Source organism: Heterodontus francisci, unplaced genomic scaffold (genome assembly GCF_036365525.1).
Source record: "Heterodontus francisci isolate sHetFra1 unplaced genomic scaffold, sHetFra1.hap1 HAP1_SCAFFOLD_1666, whole genome shotgun sequence".
NCBI lineage: Eukaryota > Metazoa > Chordata > Chondrichthyes > Heterodontiformes > Heterodontidae > Heterodontus > Heterodontus francisci.
Genome location: NW_027142113.1, coordinates 42,501 through 50,000, shown reverse-complemented (window position 1 = coordinate 50,000; position 7,500 = coordinate 42,501).

Below are 7,500 nucleotides of genomic sequence, written 5' to 3'. Positions count from 1 at the left end.
GAATTTGACAACTCTGGCCGGACCTCTGGAACTCCATCCCGGGTAACCGGGGCAAATTTTTCCGCTTGATCGCCCTTCCACTGGTTAACCATTTGCCCTTTCGGACTTAGTCTCTGGACATTATTCGACTGATTTTCTGGTTAACCATTTGCCCTTTCGGACTTAGTCTCTGGGCATTATTTTCGACTTTTTGGTTAATGATTTCACACTTTTTACTTACTTTTGCGCTTTTTGGTTAATGATTACTCTGCTTACTGGTTAATTATTTGCCCTTTCGGACTTAGTCTCTGGACATTATTTTCGAGTTTTTGGTTAATGATTTCACACTTTTAACATATTTTTGCGCTTTTTGGTTAATGATTACTCTGCTTACTGGTTAACCATTTGCCCTTTCGGACTTAGTCTCTGGACATTATTTTCGAGTTTTTGGTTAATGATTTCACACTTTTAACATATTTTTGCGCTTTTTGGTTAATGATTACTCTGCTTACTGGTTAACCATTTGCCCTTTCGGACTTAGTCTCTGCACATTATTTTCGAGTTTTTGGTTAATGATTTCACACTTATAACATATTTTTGCGCTTTTTGGTTAATGATTACTCTGCTTACTGGTTAACCATTTGCCCTTTCGGACTTAGTCTCTGCACATTATTTTCGAGTTTTTGGTTAATGATTTCACACTTTTAACATATTTTTGCGCTTTTTGGTTAATGATTTCATACTTTTTACTTACTTTTGCGATTTTTGGTTAATGATTACTCTGCTTACTGGTTAACCATTTGCCCTTTCGGACTTAGTCTCTGGAGATTATTTTCGAGTTTTTGGTTAATGATTTCACACTTTTTACTTACTTTTGCGATTTTTGGTTAATGATTACTCTGCTTACTGGTTAACCATTTGCCCTTTCGGACTTAGTCTCTGGACATTATTTTCGAGTTTTTGGTTAATGATTTCACACTTTTAACATATTTTTGCGCTTTTTGGTTAATGATTACTCTGCTTACTGGTTAACCATTTGCCCTTTCGGACTTAGTCTCTGCACATTATTTTCGAGTTTTTGGTTAATGATTTCACACTTTTAACATATTTTTGCGCTTTTTGGTTAATGATTACTCTGCTTACTGGTTAACCATTTGCCCTTTCGGACTTAGTCTCTGGAGATTATTTTCGACTTTTTGGTTAATGATTTCACACTTTTAACTTAATTTTGTGCTTTTTGGTTAATGATTTCATACTTTTTACTTACTTTTGCCCTTTTTGGTTAATGATTACTCTGCTTACTGGTTAACCATTTGCCCTTTCGGACTTAGTCTCTGCACATTATTTTCGAGTTTTTGGTTAATGATTTCACACTTTTAACATATTTTTGCGCTTTTTGGTTAATGATTACTCTGCTTACTGGTTAACCATTTGCCCTTTCGCACTTAGTCTCTGGAGATTATTTTCGACTTTTTGGTTAATGATTTCACACTTTTTACTTACTTTTGCGATTTTTGGTTAATGATTTCACACTTTTTACTTACTTTTGCGATTTTTGGTTAATGATTACTCTGCTTACTGGTTAACCATTTGCCCTTTCGCACTTAGTCTCTGGAGATTATTTTCGAGTTTTTGGTTAATGATTTCACACTTTTTACTTACTTTTGCGATTTTTGGTTAATGATTACTCTGCTTACTGGTTAACCATTTGCCCTTTCGGACTTGGTCTCTGGACATTATTTTCGAGTTTTTGGTTAATGATTTCACACTTTTTACTTACTTTTGCGATTTTTGGTTAATGATTACTCTGCTTACTGGTTAACCATTTGCCCTTTCGGACTTAGTCTCTGGACATTATTTTCGAGTTTTTGGTTAATGATTTCACACTTTTAACATATTTTTGCGCTTTTTGGTTAATGATTACTCTGCTTACTGGTTAATTATTTGCCCTTTCGGACTTAGTCTCTGCACATTATTTTCGAGTTTTTGGTTAATGATTTCACACTTTTAACATATTTTTGCGCTTTTTGGTTACTGATTTCATACTTTTTACTTACTTTTGCGCCTTTTGGTTAATGATTACTCTGCTTACTGGTTAACCATTTGCCCTTTCGGACTTAGTCTCTGGACATTATTTTCGAGTTTTTGGTTAATGATTTCACACTTTTTACTTACTTTTGCGATTTTTGGTTAATGATTACTCTGCTTACTGGTTAACCATTTGCCCTTTCGGACTTAGTCTCTGGACATTATTTTCGGGTTTTTGGTTAATGATTTCACACTTTTTACTTACTTTTGCGATTTTTGGTTAATGATTACTCTGCTTACTGGTTAACCATTTGCCCTTTCGGACTTAGTCTCTGGACATTGTTTTCGACATTTTGGTTAATGATTTCACACTTTTAACTTAATTTTGTGCTTTTTGGTTAATGATTTCATACTTTTTACTTACTTTTGCGATTTTTGGTTAATGATTTCATACTTTTTACTTACTTTTGCGATTTTTGGTTAATGATTTCATACTTTTTACTTACTTTTGCCCTTTTTGGTTAATGATTTCATACTTTTTACTTACTTTTGCGATTTTTGGTTCATGATTACTCTGCTTACTGGTTAACCATTTGCCCTTTCGGACTTGGTCTCTGGACATTATTTTCGACTTTTTGGTTAATGATTTCACACTTTTAACTTAATTTTGTGCTTTTTGGTTAATGATTTCATACTTTTTACTTACTTTTGCCCTTTTTGGTTAATGATTACTCTGCTTACTGGTTAACCATTTGCCCTTTCGGACTTAGTCTCTGCACATTATTTTCGAGTTTTTGGTTAATGATTTCACACTTTTAACATATTTTTGCGATTTTTGGTTAATGATTACTCTGCTTACTGGTTAACCATTTGCCCTTTCGGACTTAGTCTCTGGAGATTATTTTCGACTTTTTGGTTAATGATTTCACACTTTTAACTTAATTTTGTGCTTTTTGGTTAATGATTTCACACTTTTTACTTACTTTTGCGATTTTTGGTTAATGATTACTCTGCTTACTGGTTAACCATTTGCCCTTTCGAACTTAGTCTCTGGACATTATTTTCGAGTTTTTGGTTAATGATTTCACACTTTTAACATATTTTTGCGCTTTTTGGTTAATGATTACTCTGCTTACTGGTTAATTATTTGCCCTTTCGGACTTAGTCTCTGCACATTATTTTCGAGTTTTTGGTTAATGATTTCACACTTTTAACATATTTTTGCGCTTTTTGGTTACTGATTTCATACTTTTTACTTACTTTTGCGCCTTTTGGTTAATGATTACTCTGCTTACTGGTTAACCATTTGCCCTTTCGGACTTAGTCTCTGGACATTATTTTCGAGTTTTTGGTTAATGATTTCACACTTTTTACTTACTTTTGCGATTTTTGGTTAATGATTACTCTGCTTACTGGTTAACCATTTGCCCTTTCGGACTTAGTCTCTGGACATTATTTTCGGGTTTTTGGTTAATGATTTCACACTTTTTACTTACTTTTGCGATTTTTGGTTAATGATTACTCTGCTTACTGGTTAACCATTTGCCCTTTCGGACTTAGTCTCTGGACATTGTTTTCGACATTTTGGTTAATGATTTCACACTTTTAACTTAATTTTGTGCTTTTTGGTTAATGATTTCATACTTTTTACTTACTTTTGCGATTTTTGGTTAATGATTTCATACTTTTTACTTACTTTTGCGATTTTTGGTTAATGATTTCATACTTTTTACTTACTTTTGCCCTTTTTGGTTAATGATTTCATACTTTTTACTTACTTTTGCGATTTTTGGTTCATGATTACTCTGCTTACTGGTTAACCATTTGCCCTTTCGGACTTGGTCTCTGGACATTATTTTCGACTTTTTGGTTAATGATTTCACACTTTTAACTTAATTTTGTGCTTTTTGGTTAATGATTTCATACTTTTTACTTACTTTTGCCCTTTTTGGTTAATGATTACTCTGCTTACTGGTTAACCATTTGCCCTTTCGGACTTAGTCTCTGCACATTATTTTCGAGTTTTTGGTTAATGATTTCACACTTTTAACATATTTTTGCGATTTTTGGTTAATGATTACTCTGCTTACTGGTTAACCATTTGCCCTTTCGGACTTAGTCTCTGGAGATTATTTTCGACTTTTTGGTTAATGATTTCACACTTTTAACATATTTTTGCGCTTTTTGGTTACTGATTTCATACTTTTTACTTACTTTTGCGCCTTTTGGTTAATGATTACTCTGCTTACTGGTTAACCATTTGCCCTTTCGGACTTAGTCTCTGGAGATTATTTTCGAGTTTTTGGTTAATGATTTCACACTTTTTACTTACTTTTGCGATTTTTGGTTAATGATTACTCTGCTTACTGGTTAACCATTTGCCCTTTTGGACTTAGTCTCTGGAGATTATTTTCGACTTTTTGGTTAATGATTTCACACTTTTTACTTACTTTTGCGATTTTTGGTTAATGATTTCACACTTTTTACTTACTTTTGCGATTTTTGGTTAATGATTACTCTGCTTACTGGTTAACCATTTGCCCTTTCGGACTTAGTCTCTGGAGATTATTTTCGAGTTTTTGGTTAATGATTTCACACTTTTTACTTACTTTTGCGATTTTTGGTTAATGATTTCACACTTTTTACTTACTTTTGCGATTTTTGGTTAATGATTACTCTGCTTACTGGTTAACCATTTGCCCTTTCGGACTTGGTCTCTGGACATTATTTTCGAGTTTTTGGTTAATGATTTCACACTTTTTACTTACTTTTGCGATTTTTGGTTAATGATTACTCTGCTTACTGGTTAACCATTTGCCCTTTCGGACTTAGTCTCTGGAGATTATTTTCGAGTTTTTGGTTAATGATTTCACACTTTTTACTTACTTTTGCGATTTTTGGTTAATGATTACTCTGCTTACTGGTTAACCATTTGCCCTTTCGGACTTAGTCTCTGCACATTATTTTCGAGTTTTTGGTTAATGATTTCACACTTTTAACATATTTTTGCGCTTTTTGGTTAATGATTACTCTGCTTACTGGTTAACCATTTGCCCTTTTGGACTTAGTCTCTGGACATTATTTTCGAGTTTTTGGTTAATGATTTCACACTTTTTACTTACTTTTGCGATTTTTGGTTAATGATTTCACACTTTTTACTTACTTTTGCGATTTTTGGTTAATGATTACTCTGCTTACTGGTTAACCATTTGCCCTTTCGGACTTAGTCTCTGGAGATTATTTTCGAGTTTTTGGTTAATGATTTCACACTTTTTACTTACTTTTGCGATTTTTGGTTAATGATTTCACACTTTTTACTTACTTTTGCGATTTTTGGTTAATGATGACTCTGCTTACTGGTTAACCATTTGCCCTTTCGGACTTAGTCTCTGCACATTATTTTCGAGTTTTTGGTTAATGATTTCACACTTTTTACTTACTTTTGCGATTTTTGGTTAATGATTTCATACTTTTTACTTACTTTTGCGATTTTTGGTTAATGATTACTCTGCTTACTGGTTAACCATTTGCCCTTTCGGACTTGGTCTCTGGACATTATTTTCGAGTTTTTGGTTAATGATTTCACACTTTTAACATAATTTTGCGCTTTTTGGTTAATGATTACTCTGCTTGCTTGTTACTGATTTCCCCTTTCGGACTTGATCTCTGGCCGTTCTTTTCGACCTTTTTGGATAAGGTTTCCACACTCTGAAATTATTTTGGGCTCACTGATTAGGCGAGATCAAGGGGGCATGCCTGGGCACTTTGGGCTCAGTTTGGGAAGGCGGCGTCCGTGTGCTCCTCCGCCCTTCCCGCACTTGCGGCTAGGTTTGCCAAACTGCGCTGACCCGCAGCCCTGCCTTTTTGCCCACGGCACGGAACGACTCAAGTCTGGCTCCGTTCCAGGCCGTTGCCTCCGGCTGCCCGCCGTCCGGCCGGCCTGGGACGTACCCCGGCTGACGGCGCCGGAGGCCCTCTAGCAGCCACCGGTGCCGCGGGCCAATGGGTCCGGGCGTTCCGGAGCTATCGGTGGGGAAGTGCTCTCCCCTTTTCCTGACGCCGTTCGCCCGAGCAGAGGTGCAGCCTGACGGGACTGCTGTCGCCTTCCGCGGCGCACCGGCCCCTTTCACCTGCCGTCGACCGCGCGGAGCTCGGACCTCCCTCCCCGAAGTTATGGCCCCGGCGCCGGAGGGTGCCCGGGGCCGGGCATTCAGCGGGGTGAGTCTTCACCTTCCCGGTCAGCCTGCGGGGTCGGTGCGCCGGCACTCGACGCCGGAGGGTCCCCTCTTTCCGTAGAGCCCCGCCCGGTGCCGATCGGCCGGCGGATTGCGGAGCGAACCGCGCCTGACCGACGGGCCTCGGAAACCCGTTGCAGTCGACGGGGGGGAACCGGACAGCGGGACGAGGTGCCGATTCCACCCGCAGATTCGATCCCGAAATCCCGCGGGATTCGGCGGTCCGACCCGACAGATTCAAACGTCGCCCGGGCGGCCCCCAGCGGTCGGGCCGGCCTGGTTCCGCCACCGCCCGATGCCCCTCGCCCCCGGCTACCGCCGGCCGCGCAGACCGAGCGAATGCGGCCGGACGTCCGGCGGCAATCGGCCGGAAAGCGGTATGGCCATTTCCTACTGTCCCTCGGACGGGCAGAGGGGCGGCGCCGGGGCACTCGCGGACCAGGCCGCGCCCCTCCGAGCCCTACCGCCTGCCGTCGACCGCGCGGGGATCGGACCTCCCTCCCCGAAGTTATGGCCCCGGAGCCGGAGGGTAGCCGGGGCCGGGCATTCAGCGGGGTGAGTCTTCACCTTCCCGGTCAGCCTGCGGGGTCGGTGCGCCGGCACTCGACGCGGGAGGGTCCCCTCTTTCCGTAGAGCCCCGCCCGGTGCCGATCGGCCGGCGGATTGCGGAGCGAACCGCGCCTGACCGACGGGCCTCGGAAACCCGTTGCAGTCGACCGGGGGGAACCGGACAGCGGGACGAGGTGCCGATTCCACCCGCAGATTCGATCCCGAAATCCCGCGGGATTCGGCGGTCCGACCCGACAGATTCAAACGTCGCCCGGGCGGCCCCCAGCGGTCGGGCCGGCCTGGTTCCGCCACCGCCCGATGCCCCTCGCCCCCGGCTACCGCCGGCCGCGCAGACCGAGCGAATGCGGCCGGACGTCCGGCGGCAATCGGCCGGAAAGCGGTATGGCCATTTCCTACTGTCCCTCGGACGGGCAGAGGGGCGGCGCCGGGGCACTCGCGGACCAGGCCGCGCCCCTCCGAGCCCTACCGCCTGCCGTCGACCGCGCGGGGATCGGACCCTCCTCGCCGAAGTTATGGAGGTAGGACCGGGAGGCTGCCCAGGGTCGGGACTTCAACCGGCTGCCGCCACCCTTTCCCGCCTGTCCCACGGGCTCGGAGATCCAGGCCCTGCAAAGACCCTCCGGTCGCCACCCGACAGGTGCTTTACCGGAGAAATCGTAAACCGGCGTCAGGGCCGGACCTGTCCCGC